The sequence below is a fragment of the Schistocerca piceifrons genome, chromosome 2, assembly GCF_021461385.2.
Source record: "Schistocerca piceifrons isolate TAMUIC-IGC-003096 chromosome 2, iqSchPice1.1, whole genome shotgun sequence".
Lineage (NCBI taxonomy): Eukaryota > Metazoa > Arthropoda > Insecta > Orthoptera > Acrididae > Schistocerca > Schistocerca piceifrons.
Genome location: NC_060139.1, coordinates 92,146,195 through 92,172,909, shown reverse-complemented (window position 1 = coordinate 92,172,909; position 26,715 = coordinate 92,146,195).

The window sequence follows — 26,715 nt, the reverse complement described above, 5'->3', positions numbered from 1 at the left end:
CAGCAAAATTTGGACGTGGATACCATCTGGTCCTGGGGCGGAGGAGCGAGAAGAAGAGAGTGCATGTTGGAGTTCCCACAAGGGGAAAACAGTATTGTAGCTTTCGCGATTTTGTGAGGAGAAAGCAAGAGGTCGCACTTCTGCTGCACGTCTCTTCGGGAGAAACGCTGGCGGGTAATTTGAAGAGCTCGAAATCTCAGAAAAGTGCTGACCCAACGAGTTAGAAATTGCGACGGGGCCCACTAATGTGTCATGCGCGACAGTGAGCCCAGAGTCCGGGGAGAAACTAGGCGCGCCTGAGATCCTTCGAAGCCGACTCCAAACTTCCGAGGAGGGAGTGAAGGTGTTAAATGAGCTAATAAAGAATATCCAGCTTGGTTGTGGTGGTTGTTGGAATGTTTAAGGGGGATTAAACAGCTAAGGTCATCAGTGCCCCATTCCAAAAACAGGCGAGACAGAAGTGCATGGAGCAGGTAAAACCCCAAGGGGAAGGAGACTCCCCCCAGACACGAAGCGTACAGATGAACACCAGACAAAAGGAAACAGAAGAAAAGAAGATCGCCAGAGACTGGTTGACTGACCATGACAACAAAAAGGGAAAGAGTCAACCAACCGACTACACACTAAAATCTGCAACCAAACATAAGAGACTCGAGAACAAGAGACACACAAAGGAAAAGGAGCAGGACCTCCCTAAATGGAACCATAAAAAGGACTACCACGGATAAAATGTAAAACATTGTCAGCCATGGAGGCATTGTCGCATAAAATCAAAGGCAAAGTGCCCGGGAGATTAAAAGACTGCCGGAGGGTGCGCAGTCGAGGACACTCCAATAAAATGTGGGCGACCGTCAGCCGGGACCCACACCGACACAGGGGGGGATCCTCCTGACGCAAAAGATGGCCGTGCGTCAGGTAGGTATGGCCGATGCGCAGCCGACAAGATTACAGAGTCCCTGCGAGAAGGCCGTAGGGAGGAGCGCCACACATTGGTCGTCTCCTTGACAGCCCGCAGTTTATTCGGGGCTGTCATGCCACGCCACTCAACAGACCACATCCCAAGCACCTTACGGCGCAACACCAGCGGCTGATCGCGAGCCGTAAGGCCGATCTCCAAAGCTGGGGCGTCGATCGCCCCTTTGGCCAGCCTGTCAACACGTTCGTTCCCTGGGATGCCAACGTGACCTGGCGTCCAAACGAAGACCACCGAAGGACCAGAGCGGGTGATGGTGGAAACAGACTCCCGAATAGAGGACACCAGGTGAGAAGAGGGAAAGCAGCGGTCGATGGCCTGGAGGCTGCTCAGGGAGTCACTGCAGATGACTATGGACCTACCTGAGCAGGAACGCATATGCTCAAGAGCGCGCAATATGGCCACCAGCTCTGCAGTAGGAATACTGCAGCCAGCCGGCAATGAGCGCTGTTCAACATCGGCAGCGTGAGCAAAAGCGTAGGCAGTGCGACCATCAACCTGGGAACCATCAGTGTAGACAGGCTCACAGCCCGGAAATGAGGCCAGGAGCGCAAGAAAACGGCGACGGAGGGCCACAGGCGGAACCGAGTCCTTGGGTCCCTGTGCTAAGTCCAGACGGACGGACGGGGCATACACCAGGGAGGCGTAGGTGCATGGACCTGGAAGAGAGGCAGAAGAGGTAATGACCCCAGTTCCGACAGCAGGGACCGGACGCGGACAGCTACAGAAAGCCCAGACCTAGGTCGCCGTTCGGGCAGATGGAGGACCACGGCAGGGACAAGCAGGCGATGATTGGGATGGCCAGGCGAGCAATGCACGTGGACTGCATAGTCGGCGAGCAGTCGATGGCGGCGAATCCGCAGCGGGGGAACCCCAGCCTCCACAAGTAGACTATCCACAGGGCTCGTACGGAAAGCGCCAGTTGCAAGCCGAACCCCACAGTGGTGTATGGGGTCTAACAACTTCAACACTGAGGGGGATGCAGACTCATAGGCCAGGCTCCCATAATCAAGCCGTGACTGCACAAGGGCTCTGTACAATCGCAGCAGCGTGCAGCGATCTGCACCCCAAGACGTGTGGCTAAGGCAGCGGAGGGCGTTGAGGTCCCGCCAGCATTTTTGCTTCAGCTGAGTAACATGAGGAACCCATGTGAGCCAGGCATCAAACATGAGTCCCAAGAAGCGTCAAGTCTCCACCACTTCAAGCAGGTGGCCGTCGAGGTAAAGTTCAGGATGAGGGTGGACTGTCTGACGCCTGCATAAGTGCATAACTCGAGTCTTGGCAGCAGAGAACTGACAACCATGAGTCAGAGACCATGATGCTGCCTTGCGAACGGCGACTTGCAGTCTGCGTTCGGCGACTCCCGTAGTCGTGGAGCCAAAGGAGATGCAGAAGCCGTCGGCATACAAAGAAGGAGACACCAACGACTCCACTCCTGCAGCCAGACCATTAATGGCCACTAGAAATAAGGACACAACACCGAGCCCTGTGGGACCCCATTTTCCTGTGTATAAGAAGAACTAGAGGCGGCACCGACTTGCACCCGGAAAGAGCGGTGCAATAGAAAGGTTTGAAGAAAAGCCAGGAGCCGACCACGAAGACCCCACTCATGCAACGTGGCGAGGATGTGATGCCTCCATGTGGTGTCATACGCCTTCCGCATATCGAAAAATACAGCAACGAGATGCTGACGTCGGGCAAAGGCCATACGGACAGCAGATTCCAGCCGCACCAAATTGTCCATGGCAGACCGGCCCCGACGGAAGCCACCCTGGGATGGAGCAAGAAGACCGCGCGACTCAAGGACCCAACACAAACGCCGCCCCACCATACGTTCGAGCAATTTGCACAAAACGTTGGTGAGGGTAATGGGACGATAGCTGTCCGCCGCCAGTGGGTCCGCACCGGGCTTCAAGATGGGGACAATAAGACTCTCTCGCCATTGCGACGGGAACACGCCCTCGCTCCAAATGCGGTTAAAGATGGTGAGGATGTGTCTCTGGCAGTCCCTGGAGAGATGCTTCAGCATCTGTGCGTGGATGCAGTCTGGTCCTGGTGCTGTATCAGGGAAATCGGAGAGGGCAGCGAGGAATTCCCTCTCGCTGAAAGGAGCATTGTATTTTTCAGAACGACGCATGTGGAATGGTAACTGCGTCTGCTCGGCTCGCTCCTTTAGAGAGCGAAAGGCGGGGGGATAAGTTGCAGTCGCAGAGCTCTTAGCAAAGTGCGCAGCAAGGTGTTCAGCAATGGCGGCAACGTCCGTGCAGACAGCGCCGTCCAAGGAGATCCCAGGGACACCCATAGGGGTCTGGCGTCCATAAATCCGCCGGATCCGGGAACACACGAGCGAGGGGGAGACACGGGAGCCCAAGGAGGAGGCATACCGCTCCCAGCACTTCTGCTTACGCCGTGTAATAAGGCGATGGGCGAAGGCATGGAGCCTCTTAAAGGCGATGAGGGTCTCGAGAGACGGGTGCCGCCTATGACGCTGGAGGGCCCGCCTACAGTCGCGAATAGCCTCAGCAATCTCCGGCGACCACCAGGGTACAGCCTTCCTCCGAGGGAGTCCTGAAGAGTGGGGGATGGCAGCCTCGGGCGCCGAAATTATTGAGGTGGTTAAGACACGGACCACCTCGTCAATGTCACCCTGTGGGGGAGACACAATGGTTGCCGCGGCAGTAAGAGCCGGCCAGTAAGCCCTGTGGACAGCCCAGCGGGGCAGGCGCCCAGAAGAATGACACTGGGGCAGTGACAAATAGATGGGAAAATGGTCACTACCACACAGGTCAGGATGCATTCTCCAGTGGAGGGATGGGACAAGTCCGGGGCTGCAGATAGAGAGATCGATGGCCGAGAACGAGCCATGGGCCACACTGAAATGCGTGGGAGCACCGGTGTTCAAGAGGCTAAGGTCGAGCTGAGCCATCAAATGCTCCACGGAACGACCGCGGTCATCGGAGACAGTCCCACCCCATAGAGGGTTGTGGGCATTGAAATCGCCCAGCAACAAGAAAGGTGGCGGCAGTTGGGCTATCAGAGCAGCCAGGACATGCTGTGCGACAGCACCATCAGGTGGAAGGTAAATACTGCAGACGGTAATAGCCTGTGGCGTCCACTCCCGAACAGCGACAGCCTCTAAAGCTGTTTGTAGAGGAACAAACTCGCTGTGAAGAGAGTTAAGGACATATATGCAGACGCCACCAGACACCCTGTCATAAGCTGCCCGGTTCTTAAAATAACCCTGACAGCCATGGAGGGCGGGGGTTCGCATTGCTGGAAACGAAGTTTCCTGCAGAGCAATGCAAAGGAAAGGATGAAGGCTGATAAGTTGGCGGAGCTCAGCTAGATGGTGGAAGAAACCGCTGCAGTTCCACTGGAGGATGGTATTGGCCATGGATGGGAAAAGCGTGAAGGGACTGGGGAGGCAGATTACGCCTCCGGGGCCCCTGCTGCTATTGAGTCACCACCTGTACTACAGCTATCTATTGCGTCCGAGGGACTGGCGAGATCCATGTCCTCAGTGGACACCAGAATCTCCACCTCATCCTCAGATGCAGAGCTTGTAGGAAGCGGTGGAATGGGTGCCACCGCAATGTCGATAGCCTTGGGGAGTTTCTTCTTCTTCTTCTGCTTCTCGCGCTGTGCCTTTGGTGGTTCAGGCTGGGAGGGCTTCACTGGGTCAGTCTCGGGGACAGACGACGACCGTGTGTCCCAATGACCAGGGACCGGTGGTTGTTTAAGCCACTTGCTGCTGTCGGCTTCGGTACAGGTCGGAACTTGGGAAGGGAGGTCCCTAAGAGACCGCTTCCTTACGAGAGTACCGCAGAGGTCTTACGCTTCTCCGGCTGGGAAGGGGGAACTGATGTCGCTGATGGTTGGGGGGGGGCGTTACTCCTGAAGTAGATGGAGCAGGAGCAACTGTGTGTTTAGTGCCCCCCACCATCAAGAGGGCACGTGTGGGACTTCGACTCTGAGAGCTGACTGGAGTGGATGGAACTGTAGCAGGAGTGACAGTTGCGGCATAAGAAGCTGTCATGCGCACTGGATGGAGCCGATCATATTGCCGCTTCGCCTCAGTGTACGTCAGGCGGTCGAGAGTCTTGATTTCCATGATCTTCCGCTCCTTCTGCAGAATCTGACAGTCTGGCGAGCAAGACGGATGGTGCGCACCACAGTTCACACAGATTGGAGGCGGGGCACAGGGATGATCAGGATGGGATGGTCGACCGCAACCGCGACAGACGAGGTCGGAAGCACAGCGTGAAGACATATGGCCGAACTTCCAACACTTGAAGCACCGCATCGGGGGAGGATTTTAAGGCTTGACATCACAACGGTACACCATCTCCTTGACCTTCTCAGGTAACGTGTCACCCTCGAAGGCCAAGATGAAGGCACTGGTGGCAACTTGACGATTCCTCGGACCCCGGTGGACGCGTCGGACGAAATGGACACCTCGGCGCTCCAAGTTGGCGCGCAGCTCGTCATCTGACTGTAAAAGGAGATCCCTGTGGAAGATAATGCCCTGGACCATATTCACACTTTTATGGGGCGTGATAGTGATGGAGACATCCCCCAGCTTAGTACAAGCGAGCAAGGCCCGCGACTGGGCGGAGGATGCCGTTTTCATCAACACCGATCCGGACCGCATCTTTGACAAGCCCTCCACCTCCACAAACTTGTCCTCTAAATGCTCTACAAAGATCCGAGGCTTCACAGACACAAACGGTTCCCCGTCAGCTCTGGTAAAGACGAGATACCGGGGCGAATATCTTTCGCTCTCATTCAAAGCCTTTCGTTCCTCCCATGGTGTGGCGAGGGAGGGGAACGATTTGGGGTCATACACATTAGCCTTAATGTGAGCTTTGGAACGCTTAGAGACTGCTGACGGCTGGTCTCTAGCGAGAGATGATGTACCACGCTTCATTGCGGGTCATCCGCCCTGATGCCACCTACTCCGACCGAGGGCCCTCCCCACGGGCGCCACCCAGCCACAGCAAAGGCCACCTGGCAGGATGGCCATTGCCGGGAGTCCCGATGCCCCAGGGAGATGGGCATCTACTCCTTGGCATACGTGGGGAGTGAACGGCGCAGGCATCAGTAGAGCGATCCCTGTGTTGTCAGGGGGCTACAACCAAGAGGGTACATGGCGGCCCCACCACAACGGACTGGCTACCGTGCTGGATGTTAGGCGACATGTGGTCCATGGTCGTCGTCAGTGCAGAAAATGGCCCAGCACAGGGCTTGGCAGAAAGTGCACGCAGGAGCGTATCCATGCCCAAGCGTTGGAGAGCGGGCAGGACTGCAATGCAACGACAAAGAAGCTGGAGAAAGGTCTGATCGCCAGATCGACACAATGCACCAAGTAAGGCGCCCTTCCCCAATCGACTCGCTCTTTGGAAAAATTTTGAGTGATGTAGGTAAAACCCAACAGGGAACCATCACATACGGCCGAAAAGTTTGAGACTCCTTGTAGTCGCCTCTTACGACAGGCAGGAATACCGCGGGCCTATTCTAACTCCCGAACCCGCAGGGGGCGTACCCCCTCTTAAGAGCTCTGCTCACTACGTGAACTACTGTCGTCTTACCAAGACGTTGTATTTACCAGCCAGGTTGTGTGTGCTGTAAGGGCTGCAGCAAGGTTAGTGGACATCCTACACAGTGTGTCGGAATTCGTGGAACTTCTAACGCTTCTTTGTGCTCCAACAATTTTATACCCACTAACAGGCAGCAGCATTTAACAGGCCACGCATTGTAGCGTCTACGTTTTAAGGACACTGATGGTCTACAGTGAAGCTTCAAACCACGTACGAAACATTTGTTACTCGGGTACCTTTCATGTTGCACACGACCTGCAGGTTGATTTAGTAAGACACCAGTACCAGAAGAGAAATTTTAGTTGTTTCTGTACTTATGCGATTCCATGTAATGCTTTGTACTTTGTTCGAAACGAACGACCTAGTTCGAGTCGGTCAAGTGTTTCATGGAGCACACTGCGTAGTGTTCGCCTACCACTGTGGAACACCGTTCAGCTGCTTCTTACAGAGCAGATTAGACTGAGTGCCATCACGTGGTCCTCCTTAAGTTTACACACCTACGAAAGAGGGACATGCGTGAGCAGTCGGGTGGTCTGTCTTCCATCACGCTGCTACCCGGTAAATCAAGGGCCTCCGCAACACAATATATCCCGTGAGAGGAGCTGAACTCTCAAATAGTGGACTTTTGTGCGCACACCGTTTCAGTATGCCAGTACTCATTTGAGAACAGAAGTACTCGGTATCGCTTTCTGCGTGTATACCCCACACTCCTCGACAATGTGTATTTGTGGTTGGAGTTCAGGGCTATCAGCGGCGAAGTTATTTATTAGCGCCCTTAAACATGTAAGAACATACTAACAGGGATAAAATAATTTAGAATTTTGTCACAATATGTAGTTATACCACAAACGAACACTCATTCCGTTCGTTATCTCTTGTGTTGACCCACATTCAACATCTCACAAGCCATAACGGAAGGTAAGAATAACTGAATGGTTGTCAACATGTAAAAACTCGCAACGTTAAATTTTACATCTAGGAATGCTCTTAATGCATTCCGAGAAACGCGTACAATTGTCATTTCATCTAGAACTTGTGACATTACAGCCTTTATCACTGCGCTTTTTAACATGTAAATGTTTTTTTTTCTGTATTCGCGTCAGTATGTGCGAACTTTTAACATATACCAATGAATGTTGTAACCAGATATCTTTGCCGCGCTCCTGAAAAGCGCAGAATATCACGATAGCTATAAACTGTTACACGCTGCTATCAGTAAAAAAAAACGATGCACCTATGTTTAAAAAATAACAATTGCCAATTTTTACTTCCGCAGGGAGCCTCGCCGCTCTCTAGCTGTTCTGTGAATGTGTTGCGAGTCGGACGCAAAAGTATTATGCTCCATACTGATATAATCATTTTATTGTAACTTTAAGAGTTTAAGTGATAAAAAAATATATGTAGCCACAAACAAGCGAGAATGTATATCATGAAAATTCGCTCCACCGCCACAATGGGTGGCCATGTTAATGTAAGCTTCCGTTTCATAATATAATACTTGAAGCCTTGAAGTTTATTTAATTTCAAAGAAAATCTCTCAACCTTATTTTCATTAATTATACTTGTGATAATCTTTCCTGTTTAAAAGATTTATGCAGCTTATGATCCAGCGAGTGTTCTGTCGGAACAGGAGGCTGTCGTGACTATATCGTTATAGTATTTATTCTAAGTTCTTTCAGTTCCTTTTATATGTTCGTACAAATCCAATTAGTTGGTTCCTTAGGTTTCTTTCATGTAACTTCCGTCTGTTTTCTCCGCGCGATCTTCCTCCGAAAAAAATTTGTTCATTTTTTAGTAATTTTCGATATCGCGAATGAGAAAAGACAGCCGCCTCCTGCTCCGAACGCAACACCACGACTTTTCTAACGTCGGAGAGTACCGCACGAATTTTCCGCTAAAAGGTAATAGAATTTCTTAAAGCTGGATCAATTACACATGTTGCTGCTGTTCTCCGACAAATCTGGTGTGATTACTAGTAATTTATTCTGTCACGATAATATGAACCGATTTTATTTGTACCAAAGCAACAAAGCTTTCAATTGAATTACTAAAAAAAAAAAAATCATACCAGAAACTTCTGATAAAATGTTGACGACGTTTACTACTGTTTAAGAAAATTACGGCATTATGTTACGATGTGTCCCACTAGCAATAATGAACGGCACCCGTTGTCATACAACTTTGCGGCTACTCAGCAAATACACCCGAGTTGACATTTGAGGTGGTGTGATGACTTTGTACTCAGTTTAAATGACAACTTCACTACTGTGCCAGCAGCCATATTGCAACTGAACAGGCACTAGCGCGACGAAAGCTGTTCAGAACAAGCATGCGGCGGTTAACTGCGTATCTAAACCTGTAAGCTTTTCCTGCTGTGAACACAACCGAGATAAGCGGCCAGCCTAGAAAAAACCCACGAACATTTCTTTTCAGAAGTAACACAAAGGAGCACCGTTAACTAAATACGCAAATGTGTGTATGTGTAAGCAGAACGTAAAGGACTAAGAAAGGTTCACGAAAAACAGAAACAGGAATATCGTTTCTTGCACCCAGCTATAACAGCAGCACAACTCAAGCCTCACCCACACACGCTGGCAAACATGCATTCGACACAACCAACAAAGAAAGAAAAGAACAATGTAAACACCGTAGTCGGACGGTTGCCAACACCGTACCCCAACAAAATAGACATGCTGACCTGTGGTCGATACTGAACTAACACAAATACTCGATGAAAGTGATGAATGTCGCACAAAGTAGCACCAGCAACAACGTAACCAGATGCGTACACTTTCCTTGAATGTGTCCCCATAATCAACAAAATTATGGCATGTTCACGAAGCATGCGGCCAGACTGTACATTTGCTCGAACACGTCCTTCACGTAACATGTCCTCCGGTAACCCCTACAGACACACGCTACCGAGGGGTAATTCCAAGAACAGTGAGGCAGCCGGTCTTTACTACGGCAACCACGTTCTCCGATAGTTGTCAGATTGGACACATTAAACAGGCATGAATTAAATCTGTTTGAACTCCACAATGACGCGAAAATTTCACTGACGAACAATAGTCTAACCAATACACTCGTATTGTGGTGTTTTAGGCGATCACGGCGATAGTTCCGTTGCATTCCGCAAACACGAGAATATCACAAGACAATTCGTACTGCTAACTATGAGAAACACGAATAATAACTGTCTCTCCCATCTATTTGCGTGCGAAGAAAAACCGAAACGTAACTGTCCCGAATCAGCAACCACACAATTGCGGAACCATTCGTAAAGCGCCCCGAGCCAGTTTCCTAATACGTGATACCATTTAGAACAGGATCACACATAAGTCACGGTGATACCACGCCTGCAGCATGTTGCCTATTGTAAATGCAGCTAGTTGAACACATCTCGCCAACACAACCACTGTGCAACTGAGTAATCATCGCACTGAACTATTGAGTAAAATAAACGCTTTTGGTTCTTAGGAGAATACTCACCGGTATGCAGCTCCACTAGACTCCACTCGGGTGCGAGACGGTGATGCGTCACAACACCATGTACGTTCTAAGAGGCCGACTCCGCCCTACTCCACAGCGGGTGGTGGTGGTGGTGGTTGTTGGGATGTTTAAGGGGGACTAAACAGCGAAGGTCATCAGTCCCCCATTCCAAAATCAGGCAAGCCGAAAAGCAACAGAGCAGGTAAAAACCAAAGGGGGAGGAGACGTCCCCCCAGGCGCTAAAAGAACACAAATGCAGCAACAAACACTACAGACAAGAACAGGACAGAGGAACACCAGACAGAAAGAAACAGAAGAAACAGAAGAAAGGAAGATGGCCGGAGACTGGTTGACTGACCACGAGAACAAAAATGGGAAAGAGTCAACCATCGCACGGCACACCAGAACAGCAACAGACACAAGGACAAAAGACACAGAAAGGGAAAGGTGCAGGACCTCCCTAAATCGAACCATAAAACGGACTACCACGGATAAAATTTAAAACGTCATCAGCCCTGGAGGCATCGTCAGATAAAACCAGAGCCAAAGTGCCCGGGAGATTAAAAGAATGCCGGAGTGTGCGCAGTCGAGGACACTCCAGCAAAATGTGGCCGACCGTCAGCCGGGACCCACACTGACACAGGGGGGGATCCTCCTGACGCAACAGATGGCCGTGCGTCAGGTATGTATGGCCGATGCGTAGCCGACACAGGACCACTGAGTCCCTGCGAGAAGCCCGCAGGGAGGAACGCCACACAGCGGTCGTCTCCTTGACAGCCCGCAGTTTATTCGGGGCTGTCATGCCACGCCACTCAGCAGCCCACATCCCAATCAGCTTACGGCGCAACACCATCTGCTGGTCGCGAGCCGTAAGGCCGATCTCCAAAGCCGGGGCGTCGATCGCCCCTTTGGCCAGCCTGTCTACACGTTCGTTCCCTGGGATGCCAACATGACCGGGCGTCCAAACCAGGACCACAGCGGGAGTAACAAGACTGCGCTCATGGCCACTGCAAGACTCAGATCGTAGAAACAGCCGCCAGAGAGCGTCAATTTGACGGACAGCGCCGCGGGCGGTCGGTGGAGGAATTTTATAAACGTCTGAAGGCGGGATAGTGAGATCGTTGTGGAGCCAGAAGACATAATGAAATGCAATTCGCACCAATGGCGACAATTTTTACCGCAGTAGTTGGTCCCGGCAGTGTCATGGCCGAAAAATAAAATAAACTGTTCAGGACTCAGCTCTACTTGCGATACTAAGCATAACTGACACAGTTCCTGATTGGGCTATTTTTGATATTAAATTCAAGGAATGCGTCTCCAGCTGGAATCTACTCTGATGCGGTTCTGTAAGAGATGCTGAATTTTTGTGTGTGATATCGTAGAAGAGGAAAATGCAGATTAAGTAATAGTAATATCGATAGTACGGGTTTGATGAGTTCAACCTTGTACCATTTAAAAAGAAACTAACCAAATTTAAAAACTACGTGTAATTAGGTCTTACACTGAAAAAATTAGGGACTTCAGGGTGATTTTTAGGAAGAAATGGTCTTAAATAGCTTTTCTGTTATTATTGGGAGAATGATCCAAAATTATATTTTTGTCGGAAATGCGTATCAAATAAATGCAAACAGTGTTCTGATATCATGAACAAGTAAGGCACCAAGTCTTAACCTCTGTAATACAAACAACTTATCACGCTGCTGCACTGGTGACACGTGAGCTATTAATTTTTGTAGTTCGGTAGGTGTACAGGTGAGTTCACAATGACGTGCCCAGTTCCAGGCGTCTGATCACGTGCCTACATTTTGATTCCGACTCTTCGCATATAACCACACTTGACCAGAATGCTGCCTGTTTCGAAATGGGAATCGAAGGGGAAGCCATGCCATTACCCCATCATGTATGAACATGCAGCTATACCGGCCTGTGAAAAATGTGGGGAATTTTATGATCTGCTAAACGATAAAGTGCCTCGTCACATCGAAGGCCTCTTTGTTTAGCATTTTTCACACGTTCCTCTGTTAGTAAGACATAATTATGGGGTAAAGTAAGGAAAATTCTCCCATCCTACATATCGTATCGTATCTGCGTAATCCACGATTTTGTCAGCGATCACACACCATTTCGTTGGAGCTACACCCAGCGATTTAAGATCTCAGTCGTTTTCCTTTTTTACTGCTTGGCTGTTACACATTATCTGGAACCATATGTAATGTCCATTATGTTGTGGTTCAAATCCTTGGCTGATCGGCTCGAAGGATAACGTGAATAATCCTACGAATGAATGCTATCTCGAAAGCTGCTGACTCAGAACCTATACGCTCACATGATGAAATTCAAGCAGGGAGTTTCGTGCTTTACCTCAGATTACAGTACTTTTCGCAATTTACAACAAAGTTATTTTTGTATTTACTGCACATCGCCAGATAGGTCACGCAGCTTTAGTGGGAGTTTTTTTTCTCATGCAAATACATTCGACACATTGATTGGTGAGAGCACTGCGTAAACAGATGAAGACTTGGAATGAAGTCTAGAGAAACAGTTTCTGGTTGTCCCCCAGAAACAAAGAAGCAGCAGTTAGGGAGAACCCCCAACCTGAATTAGCTGAGGAGCAGAAACCTGACTAATATCAACATGTGAAAGGATTTGTAGTCACGAATGCGCTCTTACTGTCTTACGCCCAAGAAATTCACAATGTGAGTATCATGTTGAGCATGTAAGGAACTAAAAGCAAAGGTAAGGATGACAGGACCGATATGCTTGTGAAGGAGGAGCAACCAGGACCCTGTGCTCGAAATGAGGGTAGGAAGCAGTCATTTTCACGTGAAAGGTTATACGGACGTATAGTCAACACTAAATGTAGATGTGACAAAACAACCAAATGACATTTCACTATCATTACCGCAACAGTGGGGCCTACGTGGTGAAGCTGTGAATTGATTGCTGTCTGAAATATTTTCACTTCAGACATCTTAAGATCCTAGTGAATATTGCAACTATAGCTGAACTCACCTAAGCAACATTGACATTTTACATTGGAACATACTGTCACCACGAAATGGACGTAATTTTGTTAAGCCTGCTCACTGGTCGACTAATAAAGAACAGGATGACGCTGACTGAGGCCACAGTGTGTGTCTTCATGGCGGTTACTTGATCTATCTAAAACATACGACAAAGTAAGATTTAGTTGTGCCTAGTATGTAAGAGAAAGTTGAGAAATCTATGAGATGCCCGAGAAATTAAATAGTTGTATTATCATGCGAAACTCACTGAGGTGTGTCTAGGTTTATTAAGGTGTGTTAGAAGCGATAGAAAACCCAATGAAGAGACACCCATTCCTATTAAATATGAAATGAGGAAGAAGTAAATCACGCTGAACGTCAGCTGATAGTGCAGATGTACATGCTTTATGCGTCAAATTGTGTGATGATCATCTTATTCGTGAGGTACGGTATGATGAAATATCCAGTCGAACACCTCTGTGGTCTCCACACAAAGTGAAACATCACATATACAAGGCAGCTGGATAGTTGCTAACAGCTGGATTCAAACAAACCTTCTCACAGTTATCACCAGCGCAGTGCAAATGGGCCCTCTTCTACAGAACACCCACGGCCTCCTTACGAAAGCCGTTTTCTTACTGAGCGCCCTGGTCGATGGAGAAGAAGACACTCACTTACAGAACATTGCAGGAAATGAAAAAGCGTATGGCGCCATCCATCAAACGAGCACTGCTTGTAACATGGTGGCATCGACGTGACACTTAGCGCCATATACCTATCCTGCCTTGGAGGCGGTTAAGTGGGAGATGTTTCTCAGAGCTGGATAGGGACAGATGGTGACGCGAGACTGGACGCGCACGTAGTTTATGAATCAGGCGATAGAAGACAATATTGGATAGGGGGACTGAGAGTTAGTTTCGATTGTGCCCACTAGAGTGAACGTAAGTACTAGAATGTTTTCATAAACTGTTCTAGTATTTTCATGAAGTTTTACGTCTTTTGGGTATGTAAAATGTTATCAATGTGTTTTAGCAGTATGAATGATGCGTGATTGTGGTTTAATGTTAATATGAAGATAATTGTTTAACGAATTATGTAATAGGATTTAGTGTGGAAACATTTCGAACAAGTATGGATAGGGACAAAGGGTATTTTTATAAAATAAGTTTATGGTAAAAGGAAAGTTAAGTCAGGTATAAATATCAATAGAAAATAACTTTATGCATAAGCGAAACTTCGCTTGACCAAAAGTCTTGTTCCTCCTGCCAACGTACTTCACTAATTCCCACTATATCTAACTTTAACCTACCCATTTCCCTTTTTAAATTTTCTAACCTACCTGCCCGATTAAGGGATCTGACATTCCACGCTCCGATCCGTAGAACGCCAGTTTTCTTTCTCCTGGTAACGACGTCCTCTTGAGTAGTCCCCGCCCGGAGATCCGAATGGGGCACTATTTTACCTCCGGACTATTTTACCCAAGAGGACGCCATCATTTAACCATACAGTAGAGCTGCATGCCCTCGGGAAAATTTACGGCTGTAGTTTCTCCTTGCTTTCAACCGTTCGCAGCACCAGCACAGCAAGGCTGTTTTGATTAATGTTACAAGGCCAGATCAGTCAATCATCCAGACTGTTGCCCCTGCAACTACTGTAAAGGCTGCTGCCCCTCTTCAGGAACCACGCGTTTGTCTAGCCTCTCCGCAGACACCCCTCAGCTGTGGTAGCACCTACGGTACGGCTATCTGTATCGCTGAGGCACGCAAGCAAGTGAGGAAACAGCAAAAATGCACAATAACAGTCACCAGCATAGAGGTTGAAAGCAGCATCACATGCCGTCATCTTTTTATTCACACGAGTTGCTGGCATCCAAGCAGTTAGCAATTTATATTTTAAATGAAGATCACACGCGTGGTGGGTTTGCCTAGCACTGTGTTTCAACACCATGAACAAACCATCATGAAGCCGAGGACATTGTTAGTATCCACCATCATCCTACGATTTCAAACCAGGTGATTACTATTTTGGATCGGACTGGCAGGGAAAGAATATTTGGACTGAAGCTTGCTTTCAGCAGATACAATCGTTTTCGAAGACTATTGCGGCCGTTACCTATCAGAAGTTCCAGGAAATAGTAGGCTCCCCGGAAAATTAGCTAGTTACACCGCCATCTGATTCTGAATAAGAGGTTTTTTCTTCATGTATGTTGTGTTTACGAGTATCAGAGGAGTTTAAGGATACGCAGACGACCCAAGTTGGAAAGAGGAATGACGCAAAACATCAGCTGACAGAACGTGTAGGAGGCCATGTACATTACAGTTGAGGCATAAATAACCTAAATACGTGAGATCAGTGAGACGTGATGACTTCTTGAAGTACCAACTCGACCACTCACATCGTCTCCAGGAATTAGGAAGGAGAAAACAATTCACGTCCAAGCCTTGAACCTACCCGCTAACAGTCAAATTCAGACGAACCTTCTCACAGGTATCATCAATGGATCAGTGAATTCCCCAAAAGAGAATGCCACCAGGTAACACCAATTCCTGCAAAGAGCAATGGAGAATACACTAGTCACCAGAGGAATACCGCAGAAAAGCTTAAGCATACGCCTGCTGTCAGTGAGAGATACATAAAGTTTGACAGAGGAAGAAACGTTCAAAATCTTATGACAAATACGCAAACATGCATAATCATTTTGGAATCAAAGAATCAAACTACCTTCGACGGAAACAACCAGTATAGCAGCAGTTGTAACCGCGACCGAAACGGTCGAGAAGAGGCCGGTAACGAAGCGCGGCGGGACCAAACAGAGATGCCCGCGAACAAACGAACGGAAAAGACGGACGCGAACAACGACGGGCGAACGAGCAAGACCTGACGACAAGACGCAAGATGCATGGGGTGACAGAGACAACCAAAGGAATCCACGGCGTCGACTAGAAACGAAAACAAAGTACAGTAAACACGATGTCTGTTGTCACGAGGTCGATTGACTCCACGCATTTCATCTGAGCGAGAGAAAGGCGCTTATATACAGGATAAGGTACGCCGCTATTGCCAGCTGGGACCACGTGCTCCACCGTGGCGCCTTCGCGATATTCGCGAACAGGAACTCGCGCAGACGCGGCTTACGGCGCGACGGCTATACAGACCTCTATCAGTAATCGAGGTCCATGCCGTCTGGCGTGAATTCAGAACCCGCGGCGCTGGGTACCAAAGAAGCACCATTAAATAAGGAGTAAAATGACTTGTCACGTCATCAGGGAACAGGTGGTTTCAGTCTGTTTTCTAACTGGGAAGTCATCAAGTAGCAGTTCGGATAAATCACTAGTGTAGCCAACTATCAGCAATTCACAATATTTACCGATAATAACTGCCCCCCGATGTACACATTCCACCACCGAATTCCATATGGAACATTGCGTACCCGAATGGGAATGTACCTTTTGTAGGGAGATGCCCCGTTCAACGGCCGCCTCTGAGTTGGGCCCAGAGTATAACAAAGGAACAATTCACATCAGACGTCTGGCGTAGTTGGCCAAGAAGTGGATCCTCATCCAACACAATACCATATGTATCTGGGAGGGAATACATCTCACACACAATAAATAATGTGTCACGAGAGCGCGTCCACTTGAATGAGGAACTGCAAGCAGTGGAAGGGGCTGAAGAGCACGTGATGGAACTACCGGTGTTTCTTAACACATCAAAACGAAACCTAGTGATAAATAGGAATTAAGATCAACGAGAAGGGCATATAACCGCCGTAATGACTTACTGAACCAATCTGACCTCTCCTAGAATAAAGAATCGACTTTATCGGTGCTAAGAGCTTTCTCAACGTACTGCCAGCATTTGGATCAAGCTCTGAGTGACAGTCAACTTGTATACAGGTGCTGCGGATTCCAGCAAGAACAGCGACGTGACGAGCTATATTAATGAGATCGTGTGAGAAAGTATTTATCGAAGAGATTTTCATGTGGTTTACAGCTGTTTGATATCGGCGAGTAACGACGAAAGGCATACTGAATCAAACGAGAACCATGAAACGTGTAGGTGAAATCTTACATTCGAGAAAATTTGTTTATGCATGAACGAGTCTGACTAAACAGCAGTCCTTTCGTACCTACAATCACATTAGGAAGGTGAATATCCATTAAGTTCTGAAACATGCATCATGTAGACCCAGGAAGTGAAACTACTCTTTTTGGATCAAAGCTCACACAAGGCCTATTTTCATCACTGAATGAAGTCATAATGCACTAACAACAACATGGACCTTCAACCGCAAACTGTAGTCACACCGTTTAAGGCGGAAACTAAAACCAATGTCTTATTGACCATTTAAGTCTCTCAAATCCACCAGCCTTTTTCCTTATTATCAACATCTTGTGGAAGTGAGACGGTATCATACGAGTATATAGTTACGAAGGGACTAATGGGAAAGAACCAATCACAAAAAACGGATGTTCATAGTTAAGGACTTGTGCAGCATGCGAGAATAGAGATCAACATTGAAACGAAGCGCAGTTTTTAAGTCGAAGAATACATTACAGTTGAAAAAGGCGTAAACCAGCAAAATCATCTGTCACCATCATCCGGTAATACGAAGCTGGTTTCTGAAGCTGGGGTTTACTTCTGTGGTGATTTAGTCTATTTCAGGTAACAAAACACAAACCCGAACCACAAAGACAGTCAGATCTGGACACATCCTCGAATTTCCTCAGATATTTCAGGAATAAACAGTTGTTTGTTCAGTGATTCAAGTGTAGTACGACATGCGAAAACGATCAGAGGTTCCTCACAAAGCAGAGTGTGCTATTAGGAAAATATTGCGCCTCCAGAACCCAAGAAGTGTGTAATCAAGGCAGGTTCGTAATTCTTCAACGTGTGTACTTCTATCAGTTTCTTTAAGTAACCGAGTATCAGATATTAGTATGCCCCACTTTCAACGATTTGCCAATGCTAGGATGTGAGTGGCTTCTACTTCGCCCAAGTAATGAACACAGGAGCGGCGTGTGGAGGGGGGGGTGTAAGGTAAACAAACTTATATAACTTGCGTCCGTTTGTGTTTGGTCCCCTTACACAGGGTGTTTGGTATTTGTGTCAGGTAATTGTAGAAACAATGACGAGAAAGAATTAGTAGATACATGTATGTTGCGTTCGGAAGCTAAGAAAATGGCTCTGAGCACTATGGGGCTTAACATCAGAGGTCATCAGTCCCCTAGAACTTACAACTACTTAAACCTAACTAACCTAAGGACATCACACACATCCATCCCCGAGGCAGGATTGGAACCTGCGATCGTAGCGGTAACGCAGTTCCGGACTGAAGCGCCTAGAAACGCTCGGCCCCAACGGCCGGCTTGAAGGTAAGAGGTCAGGCCGGAGAATGAAAATGTTTTCAGGGCATTGCAATCTAATTTGACACAAATTTTTTGTTGTGTTACTTTAATATGCATCATACACTTTTCACAAATAAAATGTGTTCAGATAAAATTTTCAGTTCTGCAGCCCTAAAATAAAAATCTATGTTCATAACGTATTGTGTTATTAGCCACCTGGATTAGAATATTAATTGTATTATTTGCAGTGAAACAACTTCCAGTAAAATTTTACGTCCACTAGTCTGTAAATTAGAAGGAAATTTTTTACTGCCATGTAAATTGTTTTTGTACTGTCTTGCAGAACTACTGTTACATCAGTGATTAACCCTAAGTACGTCTTGGGAAGAAAAAAAAAGATATTAAATAGCAGAATAAGTCTCCAGGTTCTAGAAAGCAGCTGATGGTTTGAAATACACATCCGACAACACATTTTAACAATCTAAAAGCAATGTTATTCCGTCATTCCGAAGATTAAGTAAATTATGCAGAGTGACGTTCAGAACACGTCGGTAGAAGCGAGACTGGCTGATCTGCCTTCACATTGAGATTGACCGAGCAGGCCGTATCGACATATCGACCAAGGTGGCGATGAATCAGTAGTATGGACTGCCATTTCTTTTTAGTTTTTGCAGTTATGAATCAGTAGCCTCTGGTTTTGATTATCGATTAATGCGAATTCACGGAAAGTGATAATTCGAGTCTAATAGTAATGGTAGAACAGACTATTTCTATGAGTTTGTTTGCACAGTTTAAGTTCCTTCGAAAGAGGACACAATGCAGAACCCGCATCTGTGGAACATTACATATAAACTGAAGCGGGAACACTGCTATCAGCTGCAGCGGGACATTAACCGGAATCAGCGGCGAAGAGCGAAAATGTGTACCGGGTCGGGATTCGAACCTGGGATCTCCTGCCTCCCAGGCAGGAAATGTTAACGCTGAGCACCCCGAATAGAACTCGGGAAGAACTACCTCCAACGGCGAAAAACTACGGGAACATGGACTAGGTCGAAACTACATTACACCAGTGCCGACCGAGCCGACACTGATACCCTATCACAAGGAACACATTGCAGGTGTAATGGCCACCAGGGGATAACATGTACACTCTCCGATAAAGCTCTGAACCATTCTCACCACACCACATATACATACGTAATTGTTTTCACAGGACCTAACTCCACTAGAAAAACGTGCGCGGGGCACCTTTCAGGAAGATTGGTTGGTTGGTTGGGGGATTAAATGGACCAGACTACTATGGTCATCGGTCCCTTTTTCCAAAGACAAAGAACACCCACAGAGAATAAAAACGAGGAACAGAAGAGATCACAGACGATACAGAACAGGAGAGACTGAGACAAAGACAAGACAAAACGAACGAAAACCACATAGAGAATGACGGTGGTTGGCCGACCATAGAAATAAAAAAGGAAAAGCCAACCACTTAGAAACACATTAAAAAATCAGTGTAAAATCATAGGCCAAAGGCCAGAATCAACACAAAACAATAAAATAAAACAGAAGCACTCAGATTAAATGATAAAATCCCCCTGCCCGAATAAAACGTAAAACTAAGTCAGCCATAGCGGAGTCGTCTGTTAAAAGGGCAGGGAGCGTATCAGGCAGCGCAAATGTCTGCCTGACCACAGCTAAAAGGGGGCAGGCCAACAGAATGTGGGCCACTGTCAAAGCCGCCCCGCAGCGACATACAGGAGGGTCCTCCCTGCGCAGTAAATAACTGTGTGTCAGCCGGGAGTGGCCAATGCGGAGCCGGCAAAGAACTACTGAGTCCCTGCGATGACCGCCACACAGCCGTCGTCTCCTTGACAGCACGGAAATTATTGCGCATTGGCAGTTCGCGCCATACATCGTCCCATAGCGCCAAGATTTTGCGGCGGAAGACTGCCCGCAAATCAGTCTCTGGGAGGCCAACGTCCAGAGATGGCTGACTGGTGGCCTCTTTCGCCAGGCGGTCAACATGTTCGTTACCCGGGATACCGACATGACTGGGGGTCCACACAAAGACCACAGAGCGGCCGCAACAGGCGAGAGTATGCAGAGACTCGTGGATAGCCATTACCAAACGAGAACGAGGGAAACACTGGTCGAGAGCTCGTAAACCGCTCAGGGAATCGCTACAGATAACGAAGGACTCGCCTGAGCAGGAGCGGATATACTCTAGGGCACGAAAGATGGCGACCAGTTCAGCAGTGTAAACGCTGCAGCCATCCGGCAAGGAACGTTGTTCGGAAAGGTCCCCTAGAGTGAGTGCATATCCGACACGACCAGCAACCATCGAACCGTCAGTGTAAACAACACCAGAGCCCTGATACGTGGCCAGGATAGAATAAAAGCGGCGGCGGAAGGCCTCTGGAGGGACTGAGTCCTTAGGGCCCTGTGCCAAGTCGAGCCGAAGGCTAGGGCGACGAACACACCATGGGGGTGTATGCAAAGTAGCCCGGAAAGGAGGTGGAACAGTGAAACCCTGGAGCCCAGAGAGAAGCTCCTTGACGCGGACCGCTATTGTACAACCAGACCGGGGCCGACGTTCTGGTATACGGACGACCGACCGCGGGAACAGGAGACGATAGTTTGGATGCCCGGGCGAGCTTAGAACATGGGCAGCATAAGCGGCCAGCAAACGTTGGCGTCGGAACCGCAGCGGAGGTACACCTGCCTCCACTAGTACGCTGTCCACAGGGCTGGTGCGGAAAGCACCAGTGGCAAGGCGTATCCCGCTGTGGAGAATCGGGTCCAGCACCGGAAACACAGAGGGGGGATGCTGAGCCATAAGCCAGGCTCCCATAATCCAGACGGGACTGGATTAACGCCTGGTAGAGCCGCAACAGTGTAGAGCGGTCGGCGCCCCAGTGGGTGTTGCTCAAGCATCGCAGAGCGTTTAGATGCCGCCAACACGTCTGTTTCAGCTGCCGGATATGAGGCAGCCAAGTCAACCGGGCATCGAAAACCACCCCCAAAAACCTGTGGGTCTCCACCACAGCAAGGAGTTCGTCGGCAAGATAAAGCCGCGGCTCAGGATGGACTGTTCGGCACCGGCAGAAATGCATAACGCAGGTCTTGGCTGCCGAAAACTGAAACCCATGCGCTACAGCCCAAGACTGCGCCTTACGGATAGCGCCCTGTAGCTGACGTTCAACAGCTGCAATGCCAGTAGAGCTGTAATAAAGGCAGAAGTCGTCAGCATACAGGGAAGCGGAGACAGAATTTCCCACGGCCGCAGCAAGCCCGTTAATGGCTATTAAAAACAGACAGACACTTAAAACAGAGCCCTGTGGCACACCGTTCTCCTGGACGTGGGAGGAACTATACGAGGCCGCGACTTGCACGCGGAAGGTACGACACGACAGAAAATTGCGGATAAAAATCGGCAGAGGACCCCGAAGACCCCATCCATGGAGCGTAGAAAGAATGTGATGACGCCACGTCGTATCGTACGCCTTCCGCATGTCGAAAAAGACAGCGACCAGGTGCTGACGGCGGGAAAAGGCAGTACGGATGGCCGACTCCAGGCTCACCAGATTGTCGGTGGCGGAGCGGCCTTTACGGAACCCACCCTGAGACGGAGCCAGAAGGCCCCGAGACTCCAGTACCCAATGCAAGCGCCGGCTCACCATCCGTTCAAGCAACTTGCAAAGAACGTTGGTGAGGCTAATGGGACGGTAGCTGTCCACCTCCAGAGGGTTCTTTCCAGGTTTCAAAACGGGGATGACAATGCCTTCCCGCCATTGCGACGGAAACTCCCCCTCGACCCAAAGACGGTTGTAAAGATCGAGAAGGCGCCGCTGGCAGTCCACTGAAAGGTGTTTCAGCATCTGACAGTGGATGCCATCTGGCCCAGGAGCGGTATCAGGGCAAGCAGCGAGGGCACTGCGAAATTCCCACTCACTAAATGGAGCATTGTAAGATTCTGGGTGGTTGGTGCGAAACGAAAGGCTCCGACGTTCCATCCGCTCTTTAATGGAGCGGAAGGCCTGGGGGTAATTCGCAGAAGCGGAACTCATAGCAAAATGCTCTGCTAAGCGATTGGCAATGACGTCGGAGTCAGTACAAACTGCTCCATTCAGTGAGAGCGCAGGGACGCTGGCAGGTGGCCGATAGTCGTAGACGCGTCGAATCTTGGCCCAGACCTGCGAGGGAGTGACATGGAGGCCAATGGTGGACACATACCGCTCCCAGCACTCCTTCTTGCCTTGGCGGATAAGGAGGCGGGCCCGCGCACGCAGCCGTTTGAAGGCGATAAGGTGGTCGAGGGATGGGTGTCGCTTGTGACGCTGGAGCGCCCGCCGGCGATCTTTAATCGCTTTAGCGATCTCAGGCGACGACCAAGGCACAGCCTTCCGCCGAGGGGACCCACAGGAATGGGGAATGGCAGATTCGGCGGCAGTAACGATGCCGGTGGTGACCGATTGAACCACCGCATCAATGTCATCGGTAGAGAGAGGCTCAAAAGCGGCAGTGGAGGAGAACAAGTCCCAGTCAGCCTTATTCATAGCCCATCTGCTAGGGCGCCCAGAAGAGTGGCGCTGTGGTAGTGACAAAAAGATCGGAAAATGGTCACTACCACACAGGTCGTCATGCACACTCCATTGGACAGACGGTAAGAGGCTATGGCTACAGATTGAAAGGTCAATGGGGGAGTAGGTGCCATGCGCCACACTGAAGTGTGTGATGGCACCATCATTTAACAGCGAGAGATCGAGCTGCGACAATAAATGCTCAATGATGGCGCCTCGACCTGTTGCCACTGACCCACCCCACAGAGGGTTATGAGCGTTGAAGTCGCCCAATAGCAAGAAAGGTGGCGGCAACTGGGCGACCAGTGCAGCCAGGACATGCTGCGAGACATCACCATCCGGTGGAATGTAAAGACGGCAGACGGTAACAGCCTGTAGCGTCCACACGCGTACAGCGACAGCCTCTAAAGGCGTCTGGAGAGGGATGGTGGTGGTTGTTGGGATGTTTAAGGGGGACTAAACAGCGAAGGTCATCAGTCCCCCATTCCAAAATCAGGCGAGCCCAAAATCGACGGAGAAGGTAAAAACCAAAGGGGGAGGAGACGTCCCCCCAGGCGCTAAAAGAACACAAATGCAGCAACAAACACTACAAACAAGAACAGGGCAGAGGCACACCAGACAGAAAGAAACAGAAGAAAGGAAGATGGCCGGAGACTGGTTGACTGACCACGAGAACAAAAATGGGAAAGAGTCAACCATCTCACGGCACACCAGAACAGCAACAGACACAAGGACAAAAGACACAGAAAGGGAAAGGTGCAGGACCTCCCTAAATCGAACCATAAAACGGACTACCACGGATAAAATTTAAAACGTCATCAGCCCTGGAGGCATCGTCAGATAAAACCAAAGCCAAAGTGCCCGGGAGATTAAAAGGTTGCCGGAGTGTGCGCAGTCGAGGACACTCCAGCAAAATGTGGCCGACCGTCAGCCGGGACCCACACTGACACAGGGGGGGATCCTCCTGACGCAAGAGATGGCCGTGCGTCAGGTACGTATGGCCGATGCGCAGCCGACACAGGACTACCGAGTCCCTGCGAGAAGCCCGCAGGGAGGAACGCCACACGGCGGTCGTCTCCTTGACAGCCCGCAGTTTATTCGGGGCTGTCATGCCACGCCACTCAGCAGCCCACATCCCAATCAGCTTACGGCGCAACACCATCTGCTGGTCGCGAGCCGTAAGGCCGATCTCCAAAGCCGTGGCGTCGATCGCCCCTTTGGCCAGCCTGTCTACACGTTCGTTCCCTGGGATGCCAACATGACCGGGCGCCCAAACCAGGACCACCGAACGACCAGAACGGGCAATGTCGGAAACAGTCTCCTGAATGGAGGACACCAGAGGAGAGGAGGGATAGCAGCGGTCGATGGCCTGAAGGCTGCTCAAGGAGTCACTGCAGATCACGACGGACCTACCTGAGCAGAAACGCATATGGTAAAGAGCGCGCAATATGGCCACCAGCTCTGCAGTAAAAATTCTGCAGCCAGCTGGCAAGGAGCGCTGCTCAACATGAGCAGCATGAGCAAAAGAGTAGGCAGTGCAACCATCAACCAGGGAACCATCAGTGTAGACAGTCTCACAGTCCGAAAATGAGGCGAGAAGAGCAAGAAAACGGCGACGGAGGGCCACAGGCGGAACCGAGTCCTTGGGTCCCTGTGCCAAGTCCAGACGGACGGTGGTGGTGGTGGTGGTGGTTGTTGGGATTTTTAAGGGGGACTAAACAGCGAAGGTCATCAGTCCCCCATTCCAAAATCAGGCAAGCCGAAAAGCAACAGAGCAGGTAAAAACCAAAGGGGGAGGAGACGTCCCCCCAGGCGCTAAAAGAACACAAATGCAGCAACAAACACTACAGACAATAACAGGACAGAGGAACACCAGACAGAAAGAAACAGAAGAAACAGAAGAAAGGAAGATGGCCGGAGACTGGTTGACTGACCACGAGAACAAAAATGGGAAAGAGTCAACCATCGCACGGCACACCAGAACAGCAACAGACACAAGGACAAAAGACACAGAAAGGGAAAGGTGCAGGACCTCCCTAAATCGAACCATAAAACGGACTACCACGGATAAAATTTAAAACGTCATCAGCCATGGAGGCATCATCGGATAAAACCAGAGCCAAAGTGCCCGGGAGATTAAAAGAATGCCGGAGTGTGTGCAGTCGAGGACACTCCAGCAAAATGTGGCCGACCGTCAGCCGGGACCCACACTGACACAGGGGGGGATCCTCCTGACGCAAGAGATGGCCGTGCGTCAGGTATGTATGGCCGATGCGCAGCCGACACAGGACCACTGAGTCCCTGCGAGAAGCCCGCAGGGAGGAACGCCACACAGCGGTCGTCTCCTTGACAGCCCGCAGTTTATTCGGGGCTGTCATGCCACGCCACTCAGCTGCCCACATCCCAAGCACCTTACGGCGCAACACCAGCTGCTGGTCGCGAGCCGTAAGGCCGATCTCCAAAGCTGGGGCGTCTATCGCCCCTTTGGCCAGCCTGTCAACACGTTCGTTCCCTGGGATGCCAACGTGACCTAGTAGTAGTAGTAGTAGTAGTAGTAGTAGTAGAGGGGTTTTGGGGGCGCACGACAGCAAGGTCTTCAGCGCCCGTGCAGTATCACAGTGAGACGGGTGTCAAGGAGAGAGAGAGGGAAAAAAAAAAAAAAAAAAAAAAAACCCTCAGAACATTGACATAAAATGGAACATAAAACACGGGGAACAATCATTGAAAAAATGTGCTCACCCACACCGAAGCGTGGGATGAAGCAGGGTGTCAGCAGTGGTGGTGGTGGTGGTTGTTGGGATGTTTAAGGGGGACTAAACAGCGAAGGTCATCAGTCCCCCATTCCAAAATCAGGCGAGCCCAAAATCGACGGAGAATGTAAAAACCAAAGGGGGAGGAGACGTCCCCCCAGGCGCTAAAAGAACACAAATGCAGCAACAAACACTACAAACAAGAACAGGAAAGAGGCACACCAGACAGAAAGAAACAGAAGGAAGGAAGATGGCCGGAGACTGGTTGACTGACCACGAGATCAAAAACGGGAAAGAGTCAACCAACTCACGGCACACCAGAACCGCAACAGACACAAGGACAAAAGACACAGAAAGGGAAAGGCGCAGGACCTCCCTAAATCGAACCATAAAACAGACTACCACGGATAAAATTTAAAACGGAATCAGCCATGGAGGCATCGTCGGATAAAACCAAAGCCAAAGTGCCCGGGAGATTAAAAGATTGCCGGAGTGTGCGCAGTCGAGGACACTCCAGCAAAATGTGGCCGACCGTCAGCCGGGACTCACACTGACACAAGGGGGGATCCTCCTGACGTAACAGATGGCCGTGCGTCAGGTAGGTATGGCCGATGCGCAGCCGACACAGGACTACCGAGTCCCTGCGAGAAGCCCGCAGGGAGGAACGCCACACATCGGTCGTCCCCTTGACAGCCCGTAGTTTATTCGGGGCTGTCATGCCACGCCACTCAGCAGCCCACATCCCAAGTACCTTACGGCGCAACACCAGCTGCTGGTCGCGAGCCGTAAGGCCGATCTCCAAAGCTGGGGCGTCTATCGCCCCTTTGGCCAGCCTGTCAACACGTTCGTTCCCCGGGATGCCAACGTGACCTGGCGTCCAAACAAAAACCACCGAACGACCAGAGTGGGTAATGGTGGAAACAGACTCCCGAATAGAGGACACCAGAGGAGAAGAGGAATAGCAGCGGTCGAT